The sequence below is a fragment of the Rhinichthys klamathensis genome, unplaced genomic scaffold (assembly GCF_029890125.1).
Source record: "Rhinichthys klamathensis goyatoka isolate OS25496 unplaced genomic scaffold, OSU_Roscu_1.1 h1tg000879l_1, whole genome shotgun sequence".
NCBI lineage: Eukaryota > Metazoa > Chordata > Actinopteri > Cypriniformes > Leuciscidae > Rhinichthys > Rhinichthys klamathensis.
The window spans coordinates 40,010-54,591 of NW_026607238.1; the positions used below are offsets into that span (position 1 = coordinate 40,010).

At 40.4% G+C, this 14,582-nt stretch overlaps 1 pseudogene; it reads left to right on the plus strand.

Annotated features, from left to right (window-relative positions):
• Positions 1-13,394, plus strand: part of LOC130078458 (cilia- and flagella- associated protein 210-like) — a 34,350-nt pseudogene extending 20,956 nt beyond the window's left edge.
• Positions 13,395-14,582: the final 1,188 nt, after the last annotated feature.

Sequence of the window (14,582 nt, forward strand, 5' to 3'; positions counted from 1 at the left end):
CTTGGCATACCAGCAGCAAGGTCGACCGTGCCCCCTTGGTGTGACAGCCCACTCCACCCGGAGTGTGGCATCCTCTTGGGCTTTAGCGCATGGCGCCTCGCTAACAGACATCTGCAGAGCTGCAGGCTGGGCGACACCTAACACTTTCGCCAGATTTTACAATCTCCGAGTGGAGCCAGTCTCCTCCCGTGTACTGACTTTTTCAAGCTAACATGGGTTCCGTTAAGGTGTCTTCGCTTGCTCGCCACTCCACTCCACGGACTGGATACGTGCGATATATTTGCTCAGGTGAGCTTTCCCGAAAGCCCTGAGTTCCTCCAGCACTTCTGATGCTGGCGCCAGTGTCTATTGCCTGCGCGTCGGCTAGGTGCCTCCCCGTGTGCATGGTCCCTCCTCTGAGCGACCCCCACATGTGTATTTCCACTGTAAGCCTCTTTGAGCATGTGTCTTTCCCTCGGCAAGCCACCTTGCCACCCCTGGGGTTGAAATATTCCACCTGCGGCTGGACACCCTAGAGATTCCCCATATGCATCCCTCGGGTCATATGTGTATTCCTAAGTCCCCCCCTCTGGGTTGGCAATAATTGCATACTTCCCTTTAATTCTGGGATATGCTCCCCAGTGTACCTTGGTTAAAATTCCTGTGATAATAGGAGTCCTTCGTCCGTGCTAGTCTCACGACAGGGATCTCAGATTACGCAGGGCACTGGAAGACAGCTGAGAAGTGGCGTGATTAGACTGGTATCCCCATTCGTCGTCATCCGACGGAACTCGGAGTGACAACGAAAGGGAACGTCTCGGTTACGGATGTAACCCTCGTTCCCTGAGTAGGGAACGGAGACGTTCCGTCTGTCTGCCACTTCCGCTGTACCGCGAGGATCGCCTGACCTCAGTCTTGGCTCCTCAGCGAAGAAAACATGCCGGTTTGCTGCCAGCGTGCTCCTTAAATACCCACGAGGTGGGGCGGTGCTACGCTATGCAAATTCCGCAGACCCATGGCATTTCTTTGCCATTGGCTCGTTTTGAAGTACTCGAAGTCGATTGGCTTTCTAAGCGAAACCCCATTCGTCGTCATCCGACGGAACGTCTCCGTTCCCTACTCAGGGAACGAGGGTTACATCCGTAACCGAGACGTTTTTTTTCAGTAACATTGAATTAAACTTGTATTTTATTTTACAGCAATATTTTGTAATTTCACTAAAGTACAGTATTTACCTGGCAATAAAGTTGCCAATAAAATCCTGTAAATATATTTTACAGCAATTTTTTGTAATTTCACTAAAGTACAGTATTAACCTGGCAATAAAGTTGCCAATAAAATCCTGTAAATACCCACAAAATTCAAGAAGATGCTGTAATAGTTTAACATTTAAAAAGCTGAAAAGAATCATTTTAACAGTAAACTGTACTTTATTATATTGATGTAAATGCATTAAAATAAACATTTAAAAAAACAAACACAAAGTCAAAGCTGTTGTCAAAAAATATTTATTCAAATATTAAGCAAATAACTGCAAGACTGGTAACAACAATTTTACTTTTTCAAGTACAGAAAATCTTTTCAAAATCAGTCACAAAATAACTACAAATAACTTGTAAGACTTAAAAGCAAGATTCTGGGTTCAATAAAAGTTAAAGGGACAGTTCATCCAAAAATGAAAATTCTGTCATCATTGTGTTTACTCACCCTCAATTTGTTCCAAACCTGTATGAGTTTCTTTCTTCTGTTGAACACAAAATATGATATTTCAAAGAATTTTGGTAACCAGACAATTGAAAGTAAATGGCTACCATCTGTTGATTACCAACATTCTTCAATATATCTAAAATATATTCTGTGTTCAGCAAAAGAAAGAATCTCATACAGGTTTGGAACAACATGGGGGTGAGTAAATGATGACGGAATTTCCATTTTTGGGTGAACTATTCCTTTAAGCTCAACCAACAGAATGGCATTATGGTTAAAGGGTTAGTTCACCCCAAAATGAAAATTCTGTCAGTAATTACTCACCCTCATGTTGTTCCAACCCCGGAAGACTTTCCTTCATCTTTGGAACACAAATTAAGATATTTTTGATTAAATCTGAGAGCTGGATCACTCCTCCATAGGCTTCTTAAGGGATCGAAACTTGCCGGCCCAGAAAAGTTATGAAAGACATCGTTAAAATAGTCCAAGTGACTACAGTGGCTCAATCTTAAGTTTATCAAGCGACGAGAATACTTTTTGTGCGCAAAAACAAACAAAAATAACGACTTTATTCAACAATTCATTTCCTTCTCTGAGGGCCGTGATATTTCACGTAGTGTAACAGCGCAGCGCTTTTGTGTTGTACGTCACACGTAGGCTCACTATTGGCCAACGCTGATCATGTGTGTGAGGAGTGATCCAGCTCTCAGATTTAATCCAAAATATCTTAATTTGTGTTCCGAAGATGAACGAAAGTCTTACAGGGTTGGAACAATATGAGGGAGAGTAATTACTGACAGTATTTTTATTTTGGGGTGAACCAACCCTTTAACTCACATCTCCTGTTAAAACTCACATTTCTGCCTTTTTTAAAATTATTTTTGGTATAAATGTTTGTGATAAACAACAATGGTGATTGACAACATTCTCTCTAAAAACATTTAAACCATTTTAATTTAAAGTACGTTTTTACATTTTTTGCAAGTATAGACATCTCCTCCTGTAGTTTTTTTTTTTTATATATACATTTGACAACTTACATGCTTAACAACTCAAAGTCCATTAGCCTTCTGAGAAGAGTAGACACATGAGGATTGATATTGTTGTTCCTCTTCTCTGAGGTCTTTCCACTTTTTTTTGACTGTCTTGGTACCAGTGGATGGGTTGATTCCAACAAAACATCTGCACAAAAATTAGTCAGAAAAACACAAGCAGAAGCTTTAGGATCACGTGCAGACTAATGAAAATATACCACTTTACAATAAGCATTCGCTGCAATACTAAAAAGGGTTAGTTCACCCCAAAACGACATTTCTGTAATTAATTACTCAACGACTGACCTACATTCATTTTCATGAACACACATTAAGATGTTTTTGATGAAATCAGAGAGGTTTCTGAACCACACATAGACCACAACGTCATTACAACTTCCAGGGCCTAGAAAGGTAGTAAAAACATCATTAAAATAGTCCATGTAACTCCAGTGGATCAACCTCAATGTTATGAAGTGATGAGAATACTTTTTGTTCTAACGTAGAACCTGGAAGCGCTGCACTGTGTTTATTACATTAACAGCGTCAGAGACTGACACAGAAGAGATTGTTGAATAAAGTCGTTATTTTGGGGGTTTTTTGCGCCCAAAAAGTATTATCGTGGCTTCATAACATTAAGGTTGATCCACTGTAGTCATATGGTCTATTTTAACAAGGTCTTAACTGCCTTTCTGGACCTGGAAAGTTGCAATGATTTTGCTGCCTATGTGTGGTTCAGAAACCTCTCGGATTTCATCAAAAATATCTTAATTTGTGTTCCGAAAATGAATGAGGGTCAGTAGTTAATTAATGACAGAAATTTAATTTTTGGGTGAACTAATCCTTTAACATATACACATTTATATTTAAGTAAACTGTTACCTTTGAACAAATTCAAGTGTGCAGGATGCCTCGTGCTCGTACACCAGATTAAAGTTGTAGTAAGTTGCAAACAAAGCAGCAATTCCAGCCATAAAATTGGGGTGTGGATTCATAAACACTTGACCCTCAATACTCGGCATCCACTGGGTTGCAGTGAGAATTTCACCTAAAAATAATAAATATAAGAAAACACTTTATAAAAATGTATGCTAACATACAACAGGCAAAATGTATTAAGTAATTTAAAGATTTTGGAACATACATTACCTAAGACAATCAGTCTCGGAGAGTCTGGAAGTGTAGAACTTTTTTCTACATCAGCTGCTGTTGCTGACATCTACAAGAAAAAATATAAAAGGAAAAAATTGTAAATGTAATTAAATGCAGTATGCAGTAAATGCAGTACAGACCGATTTCCCTGCCCTCATCAAAATGGCATTTTAAATGCCTAATTAAGTCATTCAGAGTTGTGCATGTGAAATGACAAAATCCAATCTGGCAAATCAGTGTTGTGTCTATTTGGTCAAATCTGGAACCTTTACGAGACTTATGATAACCTGTATGGTCTCTATATAGATGAGAAGCTGCAAATTTTGTAAATGCACAGGAACAGTCAGGTACACCACAGGTAAAACAGCAGTTTGGAACATTACTGTGACCTTTCATATGCTTAGTAAAACCTACAATGGTATTGCTCTCATGTCGACACAATTTACAGTAATACATTTTTCATTTAGATTTAGGTTCAAGTTATATTAAGAAAACAATAAATATAGGAACTTTTAACAGAAAATTAAATGAACTTTCAAATCGTTTGCCAGTCTTTTTGAATTTATTTATGACGCAGGGATTTGTTAAACACTGGTTTTACATTCTCTCAATAAGAAATCCAAACTAGTGAAATAAATGAGAAATAGCAGCATCCAACGATGTTAAAATCATATTGTAATGTTTTTAATCAGCAAAGCTAACTGCACGTGCGTATCCTGTATGTAGTTTTGTCTCAACAGCACTTCAGTAATTATGTCTTGTCTTCCAAACTGCAAATGCTCTAAAAAATACTCTCTCGAGAGCAAAGGCAAATAGGCATTCCTATATCATTGTTCGCAGCAAATTGCTTTGCGTTAAATTTAGTTATGACGCAGGCCTTTGTTAAACTCTGGTTTTACATGCTCTCAATAATAAATCAAAACTGGTGAAATAAATGAGAAAATAGCAGCATGCAACGATGTTAATAATATCATAGATTCTAATGTTTTTCGTCAAGAAAGCTAACTGCGTATAGGCCTAACGTTACTAGTTTTTTTCTCACCAACACTTCAGTTGATTTGTCTTGTCTTGGAAACTGCAAATGCTCTAAAAATACTCTCTTGAGAGCAAATATACGCGGATTGCGAATAAAACTGTAACAAACGGCAGCATTCGTCCATAACATTTACGATGGTTTTACCTTGTAACAGTTCAGCTTCGTCTCACCACTGTTATGGCGCGCCCCGTCGCGATTCTGCCTCGCCTGAAACAAGAAATTTAAAATTAAAGACACATTCCTTTACTAAATAAACGTAACGTTAATATTGGAATCAAACACTTTTACATCACACTAAATGTCCTGATAACACGCAGTTGTTAACAAGTCGATAAAATTAATTGCATATCTGACATGATGAATTCTGTTCAAAATATGAATCGCTCAAACAGCATTAAGTAATACATTAGATTGTAATATTTATGGACGTACATTTAAGTTAACTTACCAAACATTTTGTAAATAGTGCCTTTTATCTTCAGCGCTTCTTGCCCTGCTCCAGTCCACCAGTTTTCAAACCTGTATTCAGCCCGCGCAATCCCATAATGCCACGTCACAGTAAATTGTTGTAAAACGTATGAACTACAGTAAAAACACCTCTAACCTGTAAATCAATTTACAGTTGATAGGGAAATATACTGTTAACAACTGTAATACCCTTTTTGACCCATAATGCATTGCGAATTACAGTAATAACTTGTAAAATGATAAAACAATAAATTTCTGTAGAATTTTGCTGTAGAATCTACAGCAATTTGTTACAGTGTATCTGAAATATATCCGGAAGTGGAAGACAAATGTGATAAATGCCATGGCTCCCCTTGTCATCTTAGCCACATGTTGTTGTTTTTTTGTCCTGATTTGGTAGATTTCTGGGTGGCTTATTTTAATATTATGTCCTCTGTTCTTGGGGTAAATCTCCAACCTTGTCCTCTGATTGCTATATTTGGGATTCCTGACCCCTCAATGGCACTTAACCGTACACAAAAGGACATCATAGCTTTCAATTCCTTACTAGCAAGACGCTCCTTATTGCTACATTGGAAGTCTGCTAAATATCCTTCTATCTCCCGTTGGCTCAGAGACATCATGTATTTTTTAAAACTTGAGAAAATTAAATATACGTTGAGAGGATGTACAGTCAAATTTTTCCTTAAATGGCAACCCTTTATTTCCTATTTCACAAATTTAAAGGTACTACCCAATTGAATGTGTGCCTGTTATTATTGTACTGTTTGTATTGCATAATTAACCAGTAATATGTGGTTCTCTCTGCGCATGCGCGTGCGGTGTTTGTTTGTGTTTAGAGCTCCGTCGAATTGATTCATTAATCCTTGATTTTCTTCTTTACCACTCATTTATTAACAAGCACTTTCTATTTTTATATCGTGTGAACCTATCCTCGATACTATTCCCTATAAAAAACAATCGGATTGCTTTGATATCGCTACTTAGATCCAACTTTGCGAATCTCGGCTACTAGCCTTTAGCCCGCTAGCATTTCACGCGTGGGCTCGCGCCTATCGAGCGTCTGATTTTACACCCGTTTCACTGAAAGGATACAGGTTATATCCAGCATTCCAGTCCTAAATTAGTAGTGATATTGGTAGTATCACTACTAATTTACTGTTCATCTGTTATAATGGCGAACATATCGGATGTGTGTCTAACGTTACCTCTGAGTGCAGGTGAGGACACATTCGAGCTGATGTCGGTGCGATTGGAACTGGAATCGGTGGAGAAACAGATCCGTGATCTGCTGGAGAGGCAAGCCGAGCTGCGGGATCGGCGATCAGCGCTTGAAACGTCACGCGCCGATGCTCACAAGTCAGTGGTTAGTAACTTTTTGACTCCGACTTCCTCTACTCCGTGCGTTTCTCTGCCCAGGAGGACGCGATCATCTCTGGCTTCATTCACTCCGGCACCGACACAGCACCATGGACCCTGGGTGATCCCACAGCGGAAGACACGAGCCAGGACCAGAGCAAGAACCTCTCCGCCCCTCCCGGTCTTCGAGATCTCCACTCGGAACCGCTTCTCCCCTCTTCGCGAGTCGGAACGCGACGACGCCGTGATCATCGGCACTTCCATGGTCCGTCATGTCCGCGCTACCTCAGGTAAGGGTAAGGTGCGCACTCACTGCTTTCCTGGTGCTCGTGTTCTTGATGTCGCCGCACAGGTTCCCGAGATCCTGAACGGTGACGAGCGCGTCGGAGCCGTTGTCCTCCATGCGGGAACGAACGACATTAGGCTGCGGCAGACGGAGGTTCTGAAGAAGGACTACAGGAGCCTGATCGAGGCGGTACGCAGCACAGCGCCTGAGGCAACGATCATCGTGTCTGGACCGCTTCCCACGTACCGACAAGGACAGGAAAGGTTCAGTAGATTATTTGCACTAAATGAATGGATAATGTCATTGTGTAATGAACAGAAACTGCTCTTTGTAAATAATTGGAATCTGTTCTGGGAGCGACCTAGGCTCTACCGTGCTGATGGCCTGCACCCCAGCAGAATCGGAGCGGCTGTTCTGTCGGACAACATCTCCAAGACGTTGCACACCATCTGACTAGTAAGTCAAAGTCCAATTCACAGTCTTTGCTGTCCCAACTTAATTGATATAAGTAGTGTAGAACATTATATAGAAACTGTGTCTATCCCTCGTCTAGTGAGGCCAAACAATAAATCTAGTGTAGGATCTAGGAAAAATCTTATTGTAATTAAACCAGAAAATCTAAATATCAGTGAACAAAAACAATTTCTAAAACTAGGTCTTCTAAACATTAGATCGCTCACACCTAAGGCGGTTATTGTAAATGAAATGGTCACAGATAATAGCTTCGATGTACTTTGCCTTACTGAAACCTGGCTTAAACCAAATGAGTATTTCGGTCTAAATGAGTCTCGATCGGTGTTAGGCCCTCTGCTATTCTCAATATATATGCTGCCACTTGGTAATATTATAAGAAAACATGGAATTAATTTCCACTGCTTTGCTGATGACACTCAATTATATATTTCATCACGACCAGATGAAAACACTAACTCATCAAAATTGACAGAATGTCTTAAAGATATAAATTGCTGGATGACGTGTAATTTCCTGCTATTAAATCCAGATAAAACGGAGGTATTACTTATTGGTCCAAAAAACTACCCACAAAATCTCTTACAATACAACTTTAATTTAGAAGGATGTCCTGTTACCTTATCGACTACAGTAAAAGACCTGGGTGTTATACTAGACCGCAACTTGTCTTTCGAAAATCATATTTCATATGTTACAAGAACAGCCTTTTTCCATCTTAGAAACATTGCTAAATTACGTAACATGCTATCTGTTTCTGATGCAGAAAAGTTAGTTCATGCATTCATGACCTCGAGACTAGATTACTGTAATGCCTTATTAGCTGGTTGTCCTGCATCCTCAATAAACAAGCTACAGTTAGTGCAAAATGCAGCCGCTAGAGTTCTTACTAGGTCAAGAAAATATGATCATATAACACCGATTTTATCATCTCTGCACTGGTTACCTATTAAGTTCCGTATCAATTACAAAGTACTACTACTGACCTATAAAGCCCTAAATGGTTTAGCTCCTGTGTATTTAATGGACCTTCTATAGCCCTACAATCCATCGCGTTCGTTAAGATCACTAAATTCGAGGCTTCTGGTCATTCCTAGGATATCTAAGTCCACTAAAGGAGGGAGGGCATTCTCGCATTTAGCTCCTAAACTCTGGAATAGCCTTCCTGATACTGTTCGTGGCTCAGACTCGCTCTCCCAGTTCAAAACTAGATTAAAGACGCATCTCTTTAGCCAAGCATTCACATAATGCTTACCTTCTATTGTTGAATCAGATCGAATGCATTAATATTATGAACAGCAGCTACGCTAATTATTTCCCATCTGCTTTTCTGCTGTTATCTCGGGACGCTAGTCCCGAGGTAAATAGCGTTCGTCAGCTCAAGTTTGTATCCAGACTCTCACGGAGACTTCAGATGCCCCAACACCTGCGATGAGACGACTCGACGCCTGTGAAGAGACGACTCGACGCCTGTGAAGAGACGACTCGACGCCTGTGAAGAGACGACTCGACGCCTGTGAAGAGACGACTCAATGCCGGCGATATGTTATGCCCTAAATTAATACATGATGATTAACTAACTATATTCTTCTATGTACATTTCTGAAATGCACTTTCTGTAAAGCTGCTTTGAAACAATATGTATTGTGAAAAGCGCTATACAAATGAATTTGAATTGAATTGAATTGAATTGAATTAAATGTGTGTTGGTCATGGTGAGCTGAGTGGGTGGGGGGTTGTTTATTATTTCTAACACGACACTCTGTGATCTAATTTACTTATTTCTAATAATCTTATTAGAGTGTTTTGTTTTAGGTTTTTTTATTTTTTTTTATTTTTTTAATGTGTATATGTGTCCGTGTACATGTACATATATGTTTAAAAAGTGGGTGGAAAAAAAACAAAAAAGGGGGGAAAGGATAAATTGTATCTGTGAATGGAAATTCTGTATTGTGTTATTGTTGTATTGTTTTCCTTTTCCTTCAATAAAAAAAATTAACAAAAAAAATACTGCACAACAAAATATCTGAAAATAATGTATAATAATCAGAGCTTTTTTTAATAACTTGGTGTTACGGGCAGACGGACACCACCCTTAACATAAAGGAGAGACGCACACAGATCAGCTCGTATCAAAAGTAGGGGTATGTACAAAGTAGCGAATATCTAAAGTGGTCAAACGAAAAGCACAATATAGGCTATAAACGACCACGAATTTTAATGTCCACCCACAAATTTAACCAATACGCTAGTACATACAGAGTACCAGCGCTCACTAAATAGGCGATATGCCACAATATATCACAAGCTATACAACTAAACTAAAAGGTATTCTGAAATAATGTTGTAATGCAAAATGTTGTCCAACTTCTCTAACTAACTACACATAAAACCCCCCAAAAAAATCCTAAATACCTACGCAATCTTCAGTGGCTAGTAGCTCGAGGCGTCCCACGTGCCCCCTCCTGAGATATCCACCAAAATAAAATAAACAGTCGACTAAACAAAGGAACAGACAATCAAAATTGCCCACCAGAATACTCACCAAAATGTTGTAGCGTTCAAAAGTTCCGCAATTAACACTAAACACTAAAATCCGACTTAAACTATTGATCTCGGACGAGCCTCCACTATGTTACGAGCAGACGGACACCACCCTTAACAAAGGAGAGACGCACACAGATCAGCTCGTATCAAAAGTAGGGGTATGTTTATTTAACAGAATGGTTATCAAATAATAGGTAGGTTAACAAAAAAAAATACAAAGGCGGAACGCTTTCTACTGCCGGGTGGACGGCTGGACGGTAGTCACTCAAAAGACAGAAAGCACGGCTGTGCATCGACTCTGTTCTCAGGCTCTGTGTGCGCGCTCAGGTGTGGTCCCAGGAGCCTTTTATAGCGCAAGTAGGCTTCGCTCAGGTGTGGCTCATCTGTAATTGGGGAAGAGACATTGCGCTCAAACACATGTATAGGAACAAACACCAGAGCTGTGGGACGTAATACCCCAACCCCGAAATGGTGACCTGTCGCCATACCTGGAACATGAGAACACTCATTTTTACTCACGAATTCTGTGTTTCAGCTCAATGTTTGAGCCAACCCAGACAATAGAGTTCCAGCTACAAATAATCACTACCTCGTTCAAGGCGTATCTGCATGGGAAAAGAAGTTAGAATTACACAGGAATGTATTATTTTGGCGTATATTGGTTAAGTCACAGGCAAATCGCAACTATGCGCGACGCAATACCTAGTATTGCTACAGACTTACATTAGGTTAGCAAGCCCAATAAATTAAAATAAATCCCAAAACAATCTATATATATATATATACATATAGTTTTGTTTTATTATTATTAACTATAACCTAAATGTATAGACCATATTCAGTAAATAAGGACACATGCAAGTTCATTTTCACAATAAACAAAACGTTTTTGTTATTTTCCAAGTAATTTTTTTTTTAACCTACGATTTGAATTGTACATGCGACTGAGGAATGTGAGTGGGTCATGGTCAGTATAGACCTTAACTGGATGTACCGTAGAACCTAAATACACTTTCGAAGTGTTGAATAGCCAGGACTAAAGCCAAAGTCTCTTGCTTGATAGTGGAGTACTTTCGCTTGGCAGAATTACATTTCTTAGAGAAGAAACTCACGGGATGGTTTACGTTGTCTACGCCTGATTGCAAAAGTACGGCACCGGCGCCTACGCTGCTGGCGTCCACAGCAAGCTGAAGGCGATCGAAGAAGAGGAGAAGAAACGTCTCGACATAGAAGAAGAGAAATACCAGGCCCAGATACGAAAGGAGGCCATTGAGAAAGCAGAAACCAAGCAGTATACCAGACCGACAGAGTGAAAGGCCTCCATGTTCGTGTCTTACGTTATTAGACCACAAATCGTCGTGCGAAAAAAGAACTGAAAGACTTTGTGGCAAAGAACACCGCTCTCATTGTTGAGGAGGAAACCCAGTTCCAGAAATACGCCAATCAAGTCATCGAAACAGCCGAGAAGGCAGGGAGAAACATCTACCCACTCCTAAAGAACAAGCGGTCAGTCCGTAGATACGGCAAGAGCGTGCAAGCGTTTTTTTAATTAATATCCAGTTCTCCTGTTGCTCAGTTTACTATTTGACACAAGGTAAGGCTATTTCGATTCTTTGCATTGAGTGAAATTAAAGTTAAAGACATCAAAATAAAAATTGAATTCACTTGAACAATATTTTGATGAGAACAAAAAGTGCCACATCAACTGTAGTTTCGTAGGTATAACCGGACAAAATATGAACAATAGCTAGGAAAAAAAACAAGTGGCGATGAAAAACAAATTAATTTATTTTTTAACAAGCATGTAAACAGAACACCTTATCTCAAAGTTGAGAGAACTCAGCTTGGCGGAAAGATCTCTTTTTTCTCCACGAAGGCCCGACCAGCTACAAAGTAGGCAACCTTTCCTGCTTTCCGTGCCTCGTCGACTAACGGCCACAACTTCATTCTACCATCTCTGTCGGCCTTGCAAAGATCCTCTCTAAAACGCAGACCATTTTCCCGTAGATAAGCGGAGTTTTTGTCTGCCGCCCGTACTGCTGCTCTGTGTATACGCGAAGAGAACTGGATGATTACACCGCGGGCAGAATTTTCTTCACACCAACACGATGCACTGTGTCGATCACATCCGGAAGATGGTCAGCGTGCTCTGGCAGTAATTTCTGACAAATGCCAACCACTTCTCTCCTTACATTTTTTTCATCGATATTATCTGACAGGCAGTGTAATTTCAAATTCCAACGTCTGGAATACCGCTCCAATTCAGTGATGCGTGACTCCAATGCGCCGATCCGATTGTTCTCTTTCAACAGTGATCACTCGACTTGGGAAACTTTGGTCTTCACCTCATTCACGTCATCACACACGGCGTTAAGCTTTTCTCTCAATCCGGCAATATGAGAGGTGTTGACCGCAACCATCGACTCCAGCTTATCAGGAATGGCTTTTATAATAACTTGGAAATTTGTTGTCTAATGCATACAGTTGTGAGTTGGGAGATGGAGAAACACGAAGCAGACCTAGTTTTGTCCAAATCTGATTGGCAGCGCATGCAGGACAAGTCAAGTCAAGTCACATTTATTTGTATAGCGCTTTTCACAATACAGATTGCATCAAAGCAGCTTCACAGTGATAACATGAAAGTAGTACAACACAGTTCAATAATATTGTTGAATATTAAATATCCCCAACTAAGCAAGCCAAAAGCAAGGCGACAGTGGCAAGGAACCAAAACTCCATCAGATTGGCTGGAGAAAAAAACCTTGGGAGAACCCAGGCTAGTCAGGGGCCAGTTCTCCTCTGGCTAACAATCATAGGGTTTCAAAGAAGCTTTACAGTAAGTGCATATCAGAAAGTACCTGGAAAAAATACATTTAGTTAATCATGTAATATTAAGGGGATAACATATCGCCGGCGTTGAGTCGTCTCTTCGCAGGCGTTGAGTCGTCTCTTCACAGGCGTTGGTCTTCTCATCACAGGCGTTGGGGCATCCGAAATCCCCGTGAGAGGCAGGATACAAAACTGGAGCCTACGAACGCCATTTTTCTCGGGACAAGCGTCCCGAGATAACAGCAGAAAGGCAGATGGGAAATAATTAGCATAGCTGATGTTCATAATGATTTCCATTACACGGGAGTAGGTGTTAGAAAACCATAATCTCACAACTCTCGCAACCCAAACTCTCCGCAACCCAACCGCAACCATGGACAGTGTGAACGGAGTGAATCGTCACAGCAGAAGTGTCATAGCAGCGGCTGAACAGCGGGAGGCGCTGCACATGCGCTCTAAAGAGCTCGTCAAACCCAACACCATAGCTGTGAGTGACAGCATCGCACTGGAGTTACTGCATTTGTAGCTCTCTTATTGTGCGGGGCTCCGTACTTCTTATGCCGGGCGTACACCAAAGGATTTTCACAGTCCCAGACTAAAGACCGGCAGTCTTTAGGAATCTTACTGGAGTCTCGGCGCGCTCCCGTCGTCTCGATCGTTAATTGTGAGGTGATAATCTGCAGTCGGCGACCCGATTTATGCCAGTCTTTCTCTAGTCTTTCATATCAAACATGTTTGATATTATCGCAAGTCCTAGCGTAGTCGAAAGCTGTGTCCCAATGTGAAGGCTGCGTCCTCCGAAGGCCGCATTTAAAGGCCGATTGCGTCACAGCGGCGCGACGAAGGCTGTCCCAATTCAAAGGCTGCATCTTCGAAGGACGCATTTGAAGGCCGATTGCGTCACCGCGGCGCGATGAAGGCTGTCCCAATTCAATTCCGCATCCTTTGAAGGCCGTATTCGAAGGCCGGTTGCGTCATCGCGGCGCGACGAAGGCTACCCTGATTCAAAAGCGACGCCAAATGCAGCCTTTGTTTCCCCGTGAAAGGAAGGATACATAAATGGACACTTAGCGGCCTATCCTACCCTGATCCTACCCCATAATTCATTGCGCGCCGGTGACGACAGCATTTTTGGTGCGGCATTTGGTGTGTAGCCTACAGTTCAAATTCAAATGTTGGTGTTCAACTATGCCTTTTAAAACCGTTCATTTTTCGTTTTTCAATTACGGATTAAAAAATGAAAAACTAATGGATGCAAATTTACACAGACTATTAAACTAAAAATAGTTTAGTGATAGTTTTTTTAGATTAAAGTCTTTGATTTTACTAGTATTTTGATTGACTATCAAACCTTTCTACAAATACATTATTTGAAATATTTAATAATATAAGGTAGCCTACTTTGGCGTCCATTTGTTTTTCTTTTTTTTAACCCGTAATTGAAAAACTAAAAATGAAAGGTTGTTGTATTTTTAAAAGCCAAAGTTGAACACCAAAATTTGAACTGTAGGCTACACAAATGCTGAAAAAAAAAAAAAAAAAAAAAAAAGACTTTTTGCCCCTTTATTAAACATATAAAATATTCACAAATTACTATGGGACAAATGTCGATTTTACTGGTTTTCTAAGGCCAGATTAGAACCTGGAAATTATATTTTTCCCGCAATGCTGAATGAGAAGAGCCATGTCTCTGGAACCATGATTTATAGGCTAA